General features: G+C 41.5%; 1 protein-coding gene and 1 long non-coding RNA gene across 3 annotated transcripts in view; both read left to right on the top strand.

Annotated features, from left to right (window-relative positions):
- The window catches only part of LOC109622846 (glutamate receptor 1), a 634,036-nt gene that overhangs the window by 14,956 nt on the left and 604,511 nt on the right, over positions 1-14,569 (top strand). The window lies entirely within an intron of this gene.
- LOC134287449 (uncharacterized) lies at positions 1,990-3,137 on the top strand. The gene is made up of 2 exons (XR_009997312.1): positions 1,990-2,519; positions 2,579-3,137. It is a non-coding gene; the product is annotated as an uncharacterized LOC134287449 (long non-coding RNA).

Here is a 14,569-nt window from a genome sequence, read left to right as displayed (position 1 = left end):
TAAAATGAGGGAAATTTGTGCAAAAATTTAGTTTGGGCTTTAATGAGGGAATCTAGTTCGTAAGAACAGGTCTTGCTCCTGGGCATTTGAGGTGGAGCTAAGGGGGTTTCCATAAAGTTCCCAGAACCCAGGAAAGAGGGTTCCAAGGGGCTTCAGAAGCGTTTCAGGGGGTTATTTCAGGGGATTTGGGGTGCCTTTTAAGGGTGTTTTGTCAGGTTTTGATGGCGTTTTCATGGGAGTACGGAAAATTCAATAGATTTCTAGGGGCTTTCAGGCACGTTTTAAGGTACTTAGGAAATCGCTGGAGCCTTTTAAAGGCGTTACAAGGGATTTGAGGGGTGTTTTACGGCATTTTAGAGTAATTTCAGAGAATTCAGGGGTTTCAGGAGCATTTTAAGGAAGTTCCGAGAAATTTTAGGGGCGTATGACAGCATTACAGAGGCTTTTCGAGGTATTTCAGGTCAGGGTCGTATCAGGGGGTTTCAAGAACATCTTTAAATAAAAATGGCATTTCAGGCCCTGAAAATCCTCTGCAACTTCCTGAAACGCCTCAAAGATCCCCCTAAAACCCTCTCGGACCCCATGTTACGCACCTGAGACGCTCAGAAACTCCCTAAAACTCCTCCGAACCGCTTCCGTAACGCCTCTGGATCCCACAGGAAATGCTCTGAAATTTCCTGAAATGCCTCCAAAATTCCCCTAAAACTGCTTCGGACCCCATGTAACGCACCTGAGATGCTCCGAAACTCCCGAAAACTCCTCCGTAACGCTTTCGTTACGCCCCTGAATCCGGTGAATGTAAATTACATTCACGCTGTGGAAAGTTGCCTTCACAGCTCGCTCACGACTTTGGTGTACGTTTGCGACCCCAATGTTATTCGGCAAACTTTCAGATACAATTACAAGGTTAAATTCATCCATACATTGTTTTTCGATAGCATGCTTCTGAACTGAGATCATAGCAAATGAATGTAAATCTTTCCAAATGAATGGTCGCAACCTTGGATGAAGGTTTTTAGAAAATACTCTAGAAATTTCTTCAACAATCTTACAGAGATTTCTTCGGAAATTCTTTCTAGGGTTCCTCCAACAATTTCTTGAGAAATTCTTTCAGGGATTCCCTCAGAAATGTATTCTAGGTTTTTTTTTTAGAAATTGTTTCTGTGGATAAATTGAAAATATCTCCTGGGGTGCCTTGGAAGATCCATCCAGAATCTGTTTCAGGTATTCCTCCTGGAATTTTTTCATAAGTTCTTCCAGAAATTTCATAAAAATACTTGAAGAATGCCTTAAGGAATTATCAAACAAATCACTGGAAAGTTGTCTGAAGTAATTCCTAAAGAAAAGTTGTTTTAAGATCGGTTTCTGAACAACAGCAATTTTTGAAGTTATTCAGTAATTCCGGGAGTAATTCCGAGGAAAAATGCATTGAAACATTTCCGTGGGGGGGGGGGGGGGGAGGGGGTCCTGTAAGAATACCTCACAAATGTCTACATGAATATCGAGAAATTCTGGTAGAATTTATGAAAAAAAACAACCTTAATAAATTACTGAAAGATCCGTGAAGATTTTTTTGAGGGAATAATAGAACAAATTTCCGAAGATACCACCGCAGAAATACTTAGAAATACTTTCCTATTCAATTTCTGAAAAGATTATTTCACAAAAAACGCTGAAGAAAATAAAAAGAAAAATAATGAATAATTTGGAAGAACTAGAGAACCCACTGCAGGTAAAAATGGGAAAGAATCGAGTCTGAAGTTTCTGCAGGGATTACTGAGAGATTGCTTGAAAAAATTTCTAAAGCATCGCCAAACAAATTTCTGCAATTATTCTTGAAAATTCTCTCAAGAGATCTTAGGTCTAAATAAATACCAAGTAATCCCTGGAGGAATACATGATGGAACTTCTTAAGAAACCCATGAATGAATAGACTATTCCCGTCTGACCTAACCCCCCTTTTTTATATTTTTCTTCGAAAGACACGTGTTTTTGATGACTATTACCGCTTTCAGATTTTTTTTATATGCACTCCTGATTTTCATACAAATTTTTAAAATTTGAGAAATTCACCACATTTTGAAATAAAAATCACCATGCGAAGTAATTTTTGGCTGTTTTTGGCAACCTTGGAATGGTGATCATTTTTTTTTCACCTCAGAAAATTAGCAACGTCTGGGACCCCTTTTTTTGTTTACACTCATGAATGTCAAACTGCGCGGAATTTCATCAGAAGGAACAGAAGCAGTAGAAAAATCGGATTGGACTTCAACCGGGCTTTGTCCGAGTAAACGGGTGGTCCTGGTCAACTAGCCGTGGCAGAAATCGTTGGAAAATGGATTGGTGGTCTTGGAAAAGGCGAAAAACAACCACGCCTATGCGGAAGACAGGCTCTCTCTACCACGAACCATAACTTCCAGTTGCTGGCACTGTCGGTGATCCCGCGGGCCGAACTCTGCAGGATGTGCTGGAAGTGGTCGAGTGTCTACTTATTTTGCACATCGAATTTCGATTGTTTTGTAAGTACCTAGTACTATAAGAGAATGACTATTATATGACAGAATGAACTATATTTCAGGTATATCAAAACGTTGTGGTGCTTATGGAACACAGAAGGATGCCATATGGTCTCGTCGCCGGATCAACAAACGGTGCAGTATGGAACTAAATAAATAACAAGCCCGTGCAGGACAATAAACGAACAAGTCGCAAGTCATATTCGCCGAGATGCACAACTACGTACCCTGAGATGCGAAATACATTCATTGCGATCACTGGATTTGGAGTAGAGCGGACAAAACTTGCAGTAGAGAGCGGAGAAGCTGGGCCGAAACTGGTTTGACAAGGATGCGGAAGTCAAGCTCAATTACGAAGAGATGGCGGAGAAGGACAAGGTGCGGTTAGAAGAGAGTCCAAGTTCAAGCTGAAACGCAAAAAACAAAGAGGCACCCCGGTTGACCTCGTTGGCCTGCAGCAAATCAGCATCCAAAACCAAGTCCAGAACCTGCCTGCCCTAACACGTTCAGTCAGCGGCAGCGGCCCAATAGCAAGTGCAAATTCAGAATAGGAAGGGTTGTCCAGGGAAACTGTGTCTATATTGGTAATAAAAAGTCAGTATTGACATTTTTTTTAAAATTTCATTCAACTTTTCCTCTTGCTTCAGCCATTTCCACCGGGGATTTTTCATGGTATTCCCGCTATGGATTTCTCCAGCCATTCCCACCGGGGAATGTTCAAGGCATTACCAGCGGGGATTACTTCAGCGATTCCCAGCGGGGATTCATCCTAATATTAACACCAGGGATTCCTCCAGTGATTCCCACCGGGAGTTCTTCCAGGCATTTCCAGCGGGGATTCCTCCTGATATTCCAACCATTCCCACCGGGGAATCCTCCAGATATTTTCACCGGGGATTCCTTCAGGCATTCTCATCGGGGATTCCTCCTGATGTTTCCGCCAGGGATTCCTTCCGCCATGCCTACCGGCGAATTCTCCAGGTATTTTCACCGGGGTTTCCTTCAGGCTTTCCTATCGGGGAATCTTCCAGCCAATCCCACCAGGGATTTCTCCAGCGATTCTCACCGGGGATTCCTCATAATATTCCCGTTAGGGATTCCTCCAAGATTTCTCATCGCGGATTCCTCCAGCGATTTCCGACGGGATTCCTCCTAATGTTTCCGCCCGGGATTCATCCAGCCATTCCCAACGTCCCACCGGGGAATCCTTTCAGCGATTCCCACTGTGGATTCCTTCTGATATTCCCGCCAGGGATTCTACCAGGCATTCTCACCGCGGATCCCTCCTTCTGATGTTCCGCCGGGGATTCCACCAGTGGTTCCACCGTGATTCATTCTGATATTTCCGCCAGAGATTCCTCCAGGTATTCTCACCGGGGATTCACCCAGGTATTCTCAACGGAGAATTCACCAGCGATCCCCACCGAGGATTCCTCCTGATATTCCCGCCATTCCCACCGGGGAATCCTTCAGGTATTCGCACCGGGATTCCTCCAGCCAATCCCACCCGGGGAATCCTCCAGCGATTCTCACCAGGGATTCCTCCAGCCAATCACCAGGGATTCCTCCAAGCATTCCGAAGGAAATCCGAAAACACAACAGGGCTATGAAAAAGATTTTTTAATACATCAAGAATATCACCACAGGTTTATGAAAAAAAAAAACTAACATGTACAGAGAATTGATATAAAATAAAACACTCTGTCCTCGGAAGCTGCAAGGTGATGCTTAGCTTGTTTAGTTTCATAATTTGTCATTTTTTGGTAAACTTTGAACTTAGACAGTTCATAGGAGGTATTTGTTTGTACCAAAGATGTATGATTTATAGTTGGTAACTTTTCTAAAATCCCAAGAATAATACTGCCGTTCTAAGCATATATGTACCATGTTGTTTTTCCATGCACGTTTTCACCACGGATTCTCAATGTGTCACCGTGATCCATTTTCACGGTGAAGAGGCTATGTACTCATATATTGTCATGGCTGAGTAGGTTCACCATGCCCTGATAAAAAAGATCATAGAGATACAACAGAATGGATTGTTACAACACGCTGAATTGAATGGTACTTACCATTAATTCAATTGTTTAAAACGATAGAGTAACAACAGATCTTATGGTTTTCCACCATAGCATGTATTGTAAATGTCACTTTTACAATAGAAAATGGGGGTTGTTATGTATCTTTACCATAAAAAAATCCAAATTTTCTGGAAAAAAATTAAGTCAACTAACATTCAACTTATGGTGTTTTTATTATTGAAATCTCTTGTGCCATTGATTTTATTGTACACGTATTGTAGTTCCAATACACCATTTTCAGCAGGAAAATACGTACACAATATAATTTGTTGTTGAATAGTCAAATTAATCATTATTCAATGGTAGTTTATGGTGATTTTATTGGAAATTTTTATCAGGGTGTCCTCCCAAGTTGCGAGATGACTCTTCACATAACTATTTCCAAATCAGAAACTTTTCCTTTAAGTTTTGAAGTTCGTTACTTCTTTCTTAAATCCCAGAAAAAGTACTAATAATTTTCAGGTAATTAGGTATACCATATAGCCGAGGCGATAAGCGCATGGTATTCAGTAAGATCTTGCTGAGGGTGACGGGTTTGATTCCCAGTTGGTCCAGGAACTATTCGAAATGTAAATTTTCTGGATGTCCTTGGGCGTCGAATATCTTCGTGCCTGCCACACGATGTACACATGCAAAATGGTTATTTGCAGAGGAAGCTCTAAGTAAACCTTTTATAAGGCTAGACGAGGTGTCAACGCATTACGGTAATTGACCAATCCAAATTCCTGTGTGGTAGTGGTTTGTGTTCAGATTTCCCGTGTTAATCTATCTGTAAGAACTTTGTAAACATCTTTTGTTCTCACGTATATGGATAGGCTTGCATTAGGTTTCGTGAGACATTTTTTGGACAACTCAATGATTAGGGGTAGGCGGGGCAATATGGACACCCGGGGCAGAATGGACACCCTCAATATTTTGCAATATGCGAACTTTTTTGAACTTTTAATGAATGGAGAATATAGTCCAATTGTCTAAAACGTAGTTTCAGGAAAGAAACATTCAAAATTAAAATTATACTTGATTTTACACGAAAAAGTTGCGTCCTCCGTTGTTTGTGCAAGGAAATTATAATTTTCACACCATCTAAAATAAGATTTAGTGATTAATTTATTGCAGGTCGATTAAAACCTGATATTTCTAGAACACATGCAAGTAGTTTTGCTGTATCTACATGCTTAACATGTTTATATTTTCTTCTTTATTATATCAAAAATCAAGTTTGGAAATATCTTCTGCTGCCGGGGCAAAATGGACACTCACCTTTTTGAAAGAAGCGGCAAGGGGAAAATATAACCTAAATCACAAACCAACCAAACTCTTCGATTTCAGTATGTTTTCGGTTGAAAGTTCACTATAGTAGACATAGGGAGAAACAAATTGGTCAAAAACGACAGCAGTGGAAAATAGTTGTTCTAGGCACCGCTGTACATGCCGACAAAAACGAAGTTTTATCTAAAACAGCCAGAATTTAAATTAACTGAACAAAAATAAACTACTGTCGGCGTATTATTCATCCATAATAGTTGTTTTGTAATGAAATGACTTTATAAGTGTAAATAATGTATGAAAAGTCTCATAGTGTCCATATTGCCCCATGGGGGTGTACATTCCGCTTCGTATGCTTGAAGACGGTCATGAAAAACTAACTTTTTTCATAACATTTTTTGAAGTGGATAAATCATTTTTCTTCGTGAGCATTCTTATGCAATAGATGCTCAATAGACTTTAAAAGGATACATGTATCAAAAAACTAAACTTTTTTGACATCTTGCCAGGTGAAGTTGGCAAAAACCTTAGGGTGTCCATATTGCCCCGCCTACCCCTATATACATAATAACATGTACAAAACCATTTTTGTTTGAAAGAAATTCTCAAAAATCTAGGTGATAATATAGTAGCCCGTTCAGGCCATCAGCGTTGGTGAAAAAATTCTTGCCACTCTCCGTTTTGGAGTACTTTTCTTCCCTTGACTGCGAATGCGCATTACAATGTTTTCAAAATGATTTCTATATTCGCATCAGTTGTGCTCATCTTGCCTTACCATAGGTAAATGACTGAAATCAAATAAATCTTAATACAAATATTTGTTGGGAGTTTCAAATATATTTTTGCCGAGGGTATTAACTATATGAAGTTTATTTTAGAGGATTGTGAAGTTGTTTTTAACAGCATTCATTGTACCCACAAGTAATAAAACTGAGGGATCCTCATCTTGACCCGTCCTATCATATTTCTTTACCTAGCTGGGCTAACTGTGCTCGACCCGGGTCGACCAGGACTAAAAAAAACAATTGCAATTACAATAACCGTGTCCGATGATCTTTGGCGGTGTGTGTGTGACTGCGAAGGGTGAACTACGAGCAAGCTGCCATGTACGGTGAACCCTGCATCCTGAAGGTAGCCAAGCCGGAAGGATTGGCAAGGCAGGGCATGTAATAAAACCAATGAATAATGCTCCAATTCATGCCGATCAGAAGCTTCGTGCCTAACCGGTTCATCACAACAAAGCATCACAATATTGACCTTCGGTGGCATGCTTGTTTAGATTCGGTCGGCAGCTAAGGTCTGCTTTGGCTGGAATTATAAATAAAAAAATTCAGAATTATAAATACAAAATGGAACTAACTGTAGCTAAGCATTTTTAAATTATCACACATTTAAGTAAAAGGACCGTTCATAAACAACGCAAACCGAATTTTGGCCAAATACACCCCACCAACCCTCTCCTTCCCACAAAAAAAAATCAACGTGGATCATGAACAAGAACCCATCCACAAACAAAGGGTAGAGAAAGGGTTCAGGAAAACGAAAATCCTCACAAAAAAAGTGTACCTAACATAAATTCTCAACATAAATTCAAACTTCTGTTCTGACTTACCGGCAGCACCAGTAGGAACCATTTCCACCATTTGATTCTGTAGCTTCTTCCAGAGAAGGGCGTTCGGGATAATCGGTTCCGGAATGACATATCGGAAAGTTCTTTTCCGGTGGTTTGGTATTCATCAGGACCACCAGAGGCGTCACGTAGGAGATCTGTCAACTACTGTGCCACAACACGGTCGATTTCTGCTAGGGTTCTTTCTGTTTGGACTAATTTACGCCTCGGAGGTACCGGGACAAATTTGCTCAAATGAAGCTTTCGCAGGTTTCCGGAACTTGCGGCACAGTTCGTACACACTGATATATCCGGATCGCGCACTAAAACCGGATTCGCAGTCAGCGGCAACATCGACTTTGCTTCAAAAAAGGCGATAGCATGTTCTGTTGGTGCAGGATGCCGTTTCCGATTCCCGAACACGAACCAACGGATCAGCGAAACACCACTCCAATGTTGTACATCACCATCGCCGCAATGACACCCCAACACAGCTGACAGCAACACCACCTTGCTTCGGAATAACGCAGCCTGTACAACCTGTACTTCCGAAATGGAGACAGGGTTCCTGATTTCGACTTTTCATCTTCTTCTACATGCGAAGACAGTCAGCAGCGAACGGTTGTCGCTTTAGTTTGCGTGCTTGCTTATCAGCGACGACAGCAAACTCCGGCGAACGGTGGGAAGCCACACTTGGAAATTACTCATTCGTCCACATTCGCATCGCAAGCGATCGAGCGGTGATGCGATTCGTGAGTGATATTGTGCATACGAATTTTTGATGTTTCCAAAAAATGTTTATTATTTTCTTTGCTAATCTAGCATTTCAACAACAATACACTAAAAATGCATGCATTACATGCAAAAATTCTCTTCTAGTTATGATAATAGCCGCTTCGATCGCTCACCAGCATTCTTTACCATTCGCCATACATTCATTCGCGTGCGATCCAAACTGCGACGAATGGCAACGAATATCCATGCCGACCAATTTGCGCATCGCTTCCCACTGGTGATGGGGTTGCATGTTTGATCATGACTATTCGTTTGCTGCATCTTTCTCGATTCGCTTCAGCAAAGAGGAGTGAATATGAATGAAGTGAGGCGAATATACCGATCCTTGAATGGAGAGGTCGTTGAATAAATCTAAATGTCTCCGGAGATACTTTCTTGGATACTTCCCATTCACTAGCTGTTAGTAGCCTTTCAGCAGCTGCAAAATACTCCCATGGCCCAAGAGTTCAGTGTGGTCGTTGAGTGGTTACACTTTCCGCGTTGAGGAATCCGCGGGACTATTCGATTTCAGTGCGATTTCGAACTTTCGGAACCGATTTTACAAAAGCTTGGCCGGAGCAACACCGACGAAGAGTAGCAAACCAAACCAAACGTTTGACAGTCACGTTGACGGTTCGCTGGAGTAGAAACTCACCACATCGCTGCGGTCGCACCATAGCGGAGAAAGGGGTTTCATGGAAATTGGGGTGAAATAATAAATAGGAGACTGTGGGGAAAAGTGCTACTTCGCAGGTTTTTCATTGTTTTTCAATAGTTAGAGGCTTCAAAACATATGGGTTCTTTGGGCAAGTTTGCTCAATAAATTGTCGGAAAGCCGTAGAGCACATAAAAAAATTTGACGGGAATGGTCTATTTCTTGATAATTTTCTAGAGGAATTTCTAATGAAATGAGGGAAGAATCTCTGAATGTATGGGTAATACCTGGAGGAACCTCTGGAGAAACTCCAACAATAATTTCTGTAAGTGTTTCTGAAAAAAAAAAACAGATTAATCCACCTAGTGGTGATAGTTTTTTCTATTTTCCTTGGTCACACGATTAATCTAGAATTTAACCATCTTATGAGAAAAATGCAAAAAAAAAAGGAAATTTTTCATTTTGTCTACAATGTGGCCTGAGCTCGCTAGTTGTTCATCAGGTTATCAAAAAGCCACAATTTTATCCAGGACACAACCGGTAGTCTTGAATGTGGTCTGAGCATACGTGCTTGATAACTGGGCATCAGCTTGTCAAAAAGTCTTGATTAAATGTGTCGCATGCATGGGTGTGATACATGGGAACCAAATGTATATTTTCTCACTTTCGAAGGGACCCCCGGAATCGGTTCCGGATCACTACCGGTTATCCCTTATATGTTCTGTGACTATTTTCTTGTTAACTATTTATCACGTTACTTAAAAAGCCGTGATTTGAGATGTCCTATGCATGGGTTTGGATCACTTTCAGATTTGACCACTTCCATCAGGATGCCCGGAACCGGTTCCGGAAAACTACCGATAGTTTCAAATGTTGTCTGAGCCAATTTTCGTAAATCATATAATCATATAATCGTAATCGTAAAACCCGCCATTTGATGTGTCCCATGCAAGGGTTTGGTTCACTTATATATTTGGCCACTTCTAGCGAGACACCTGGAACCGGTTGCAGAACACTACCGGTTCAGATATAGACTGAGACTATTTTCCTGTTAACCGTTCATCAGGTTATCGAGAATGCCGCGGTTTGATTTATCGCATGCATGGGTTTGGTACACTTTTCTATTTGACCACTTCTATCGGGACACCCGGAACCGATTCCAGAACACAACCGGTTCAAATATGGTCTGAAACTATTTTCCTGCATACCGTTTATCAGGTTATCGAAAGGGCCGCGATTTGATGTGTTTGGTTCACATTTATATTTGACCACTTCCGACGGGACATCCGGAACCGGTTCCGGAATACTACCGGTACAGATGTAGACTGAGACCTAGATTGAGACTATTTTCCTGCTTACCGATCATCAGGTTATCGAAAATGCCGTAGTTTGATGTGTCGCATGCATGGGTTTGTGGCATTTTCATGTCTGGCCCCTTCCTGGGGTACCGGTCCGGAACACCTAAATGACAATAACTCCGAAACGGCTGGACCGATCCGAATCATTTTCAATAGAAAACAATGGGACCAGATTCAGCGTCGAATGAACCATCGGTCATTAAAATCAGTTGAGGTTTACTACCAAAATGTGACGTGAGTTTATTTTGTACACACACATACACACAGACATCACCTCAATTCGTCGAGCTGCGTTGATTGGCCCTCTGGGCCTTCAATTGAAAAGTCATTTTTGGAGTGAACTCCAGTTTTGCCTTTCCAGTACACTTTGTGCACGAGAAAGGCAAAAATATTTGGATTTCTTAAGAGAAAATTCTGGAATAATTTCCAAAATAACCTCCGAAAGAATTTCTGAATCTCTTTTGAAAAAAAAATCTAAGTAAAAAGAAAATCGGGTTAAGTAATGTTCCTGTTTATTCCACTAAGAAAGGAACAGTACTAGACCCGATTTTCTGTTTACTAACAGGTATTTCAATAACATGAAATTGCAAAAAACGTTGACTTAAACACTCGCCTGAAACATGAAGCAACAAAGGTTGAACTGATGGTGAACGCATCACCCGCAACAAATGTATCATGCAAGTAGGACGCTCATAAGACCGGTGGTTCTTTACGAATACTGAGATAAAGACCATGATCGAGAAGGAAATGCAAAATGGGATTCTTCGATGGACGATCGGAGAACCAGCGAGTGGTGTGAACGAGTGCACATTTAATATGGTTGGACCGTTTGCATGCTGAGACCAAAGCCAAACATAGAAAACCAGCTGGTCAGGATTACCCGGTGAGTTCGTTCCTTATTATTACTTTTTATATTTGAACATGACATATATGGGGATTTCGGAGGGGTAGCCTAAGGAAGTTAAATGAACTGGTTTCCGGGCAAATGTTCGTGGGGTGGCCAGACTTTGTCACGAGATAACAATTATCATGTTGTTTTCCGAAGGTCTCCAGTGAATTTAGCTTACCCTGCTACAACAAACCATCAGGTAGATCATTCCGTTCCGGTATGACTCTGCAGCCATAGGTAATCCTTGCGCTGATGGTGGGTACACAATCATCATCATCATCATCATCACTAACAGGTATTTCAATAATACGCCCAGTTTTATCATCACCATCCTGGAGAATCTACTAAACGAGTTTCAAGAGAAATTTTTAATTACATTTCTGGAGAAATCTTAAAGAAAAACCTGCACCAACTTCTGTAACAATCATTGAAAAGAATTTCTCTAAGAATTCCCGAAGGAATCTCAGGAGAAATTTACGAGGAATCCCATGAACTAGTTCCTAGATAAATCATTCAAGAAATTTCATCAGAATGTCCTGCAGAAGATTCCATGAGAATACTTGGAGGAATTCCTGAAAGAACTACAGGAGGAATTCGTGGCGAAATTAAGTTTTAATCAGGCGCACATTAAAGTTATTTACATTTGCGTGTATCAGCAACCAGGTCTGATTTTACCATGACAGCACTGATTATAATGTCTTAAAACAATCTTAACTGCTATAGCATATGAGTTATGCTATCAAAGGAGTTATCAAAGTTTTTTGGTGAATGAATCATTTATTCTACAGTGATCAAGTGTGAATAGTAGCGAAAAGCCATCCTACGATGGCAAATAATCGTTTACGGTTTTACCGGTCGTTTCTACCTCTATTGAAAGTTTTAGCTTTTTCCTAAAAGAAAAATATTCCATTTCCCAGATCGCACTCCCGTCACCCAGATAAGACCTAGTTCCAATTTTAAACCAATTTAAATTCGCAACCGGCATCCCAACAGGACGGTTTGCTGCCTTAACGATTCTCTTCAGTCAGAATCCGCTCGACGACAACAACCCGCCACTAAATCTCGTTCAAACTGCAAAAGGATAAATTGTGCTCCTGTAGCTTACAAGTCCCGCAGCACCGCCACCAGCAAAAATACCAACATCAAAGCATTTTACAACTACTAAACGGCATCTTTTTGGCATACGCCCGGCTCGGCCACCAACAACGCAACGGATGAAAAGGTCAAACTCTCCGGGTTACGAATCAGATGTAGTCTGTGCTCAATCTTACGACCCTTTGGGCTAGATTAAAAACACCCTCAACGTGTAGCCGCCTGGTCTCGCTTTCGTTGTTGTCGTCGGTGGATGTTGGCTGTTTTCGCAACCGACCCATGTCAATACGCTTGGATGGCCGGGTTGTGTAAAGAGAACAAGTTGGATGATGGGTGGTTAAGGCCGTGGCGGTCGGTCGGTGGCGCGCGGTGTCATTCGGAGAATCTATATCCGCCCTGGGGGGCCTTGAGCATGGAATCTCAGCCTTACATCGCTACAACTGCTCTAGGAAGTGCCAATTTTTCACCCTGCCCTCTTGTGTCGTATACGCCACGGTTTCCATTCGGATTGGAGCAACAAACAACAACCACGAATGACACGACGGAACGAACCTTTTGCCTTTTCGCCCGCATGGAAAGCAATCCTTTTAAACATTTTTATCGCCAGCCAGCCACCAAGGAAGCGTCTTTTGGATACAGTCGGTGTCGGGAAGACGGTGAGTGGTTGTCAAGAGGGCAAGAAGCCGAGATTAAGCTCACCGGGATAAGGTTCGAGAGTAGCCTCGTAAAGAGTAGTGAACAATGGCTTGTATTTTAGCCAGGGGAAATGGTGGTCTATTTGGGAAACACCTAGACGCGATGTGATCGGTGAATTTGGTATCGAACGTATGGCCCAAGTATTTCCTGACTTTCAGAATTGTAGAAATGTGTCAAGAAATCATACTATTGCAGTATGTAGGACGTACTTTTTTGAATTTCAAGCGTTCAGTTCTAACTGCTAGCCTAATAAGGGGCTGTCCATAAACCAGCGGTCATTTTTTATAGATTCCGAAAGAAAGCCTGGAAAAATTCCTGAAGGAATCACTGAAGAAATTCTTGAAAGAATTTCTGAAAGAAATCTCTTTAGAAATTCCTGGAGAAATTCCTTAGGAATTTCTGGAGAATACCTGGATCAATTCTTGGAGAAATTCTTGTTTTGATTCGTGAAAATATTCTTGGTGGATTTCCTGAAGGACTCCCTGGAGAAATGCCTGGATGAAATCCTAGAGGAATGCCTGACGGAATTCTTGAGGGAACTTCTTAAGAAATCCCTGGAGGATTTTCTAGGGAGTTCCTGAAGATCCTTGAAGGAATTCCTACAGGAATCTCAGGAGGAATTCATGCAGGAATCCCTGAAGGAATTCTTGGCATAATGCCAGTATTAACTCCGGGAGGAGAATTTCCTGGAGAAATATACGTATTTACATATTTCTGAAGGAATTCCTGGAGGAATTTCTGCAGGAACTCCTGGGGTAATTTCTAGTGGAATTCTTAGTGGTATTCCTGGAGGGGTCCCTGAATGAAATCCTGGAGGAATGCCTGGAGGAAGCCAAGAGGTATTCCTTAAAGAATTCCTGGAGGGATTCCTAGAGCAATCCCCAGAGAATTCCTTAGAATAACTCCTGCAGGAATGTCTGGAGGAACCCCTGGAGAAATTCATGAAGATATTCCTGTAAGAATTCCTAGAGAAATTCCTTGCCAAATCTCCAGAGTAACTCCTGCAGCAATCCCTGAAGGAATCTGTAAAGAAATCCCTGGTAGAATGTCTGGAGGATTTTCTTCAAGAAGAATCTTCAGGTAGAATCTCTTGAAGAATTGCTGTAGGAATCCTTGAAAGAATTCCTGGGAGAATTCCTGGAGGAATCTCTAGTGCAATCAAGAGGAATTCTTTGAGGCATCTGTAGAGGAACCTGGAGGAATCTTTGGAAGAATTCCTGGAGGAGTCATTGAGGAATCTCCAGAGGAACTCCTGTAGGAATCCCTGCATAAATTCCATGAGGAATCCCTGGAGGGATATTTAGTAAAATCTATGGAGGGTTTCTAGAGGATTGTCTTCAAAAATTGATGGAGAACTTTAAGGAAGAATCCCTGCATGAGTTCCTGGAGAAATCCTTGGAAGAATTCCTGGAGGAATCCCTGGTGGAATTCCTAGCGGAATCTCAAGAGACATTTTTAGAGGAATTCCTGGATGAATCCCCCCTTCAGACGAATCCCTGAAGGAATTCAAAGAGAATTCCTAGAAGAATTATTGAAGAAGTTTCTGGATAAATCTCTCAAGAAATTTCTGGAGGAATCCTAGGAAGAAATCCAAGGATCAATTTCTGAAGAAATTCCAGAAGGAGGTTCTGAA

The sequence above is a fragment of the Aedes albopictus genome, chromosome 2, assembly GCF_035046485.1.
Source record: "Aedes albopictus strain Foshan chromosome 2, AalbF5, whole genome shotgun sequence".
Lineage (NCBI taxonomy): Eukaryota > Metazoa > Arthropoda > Insecta > Diptera > Culicidae > Aedes > Aedes albopictus.
This window is presented reverse-complemented; position numbering and strand designations above follow the sequence as displayed.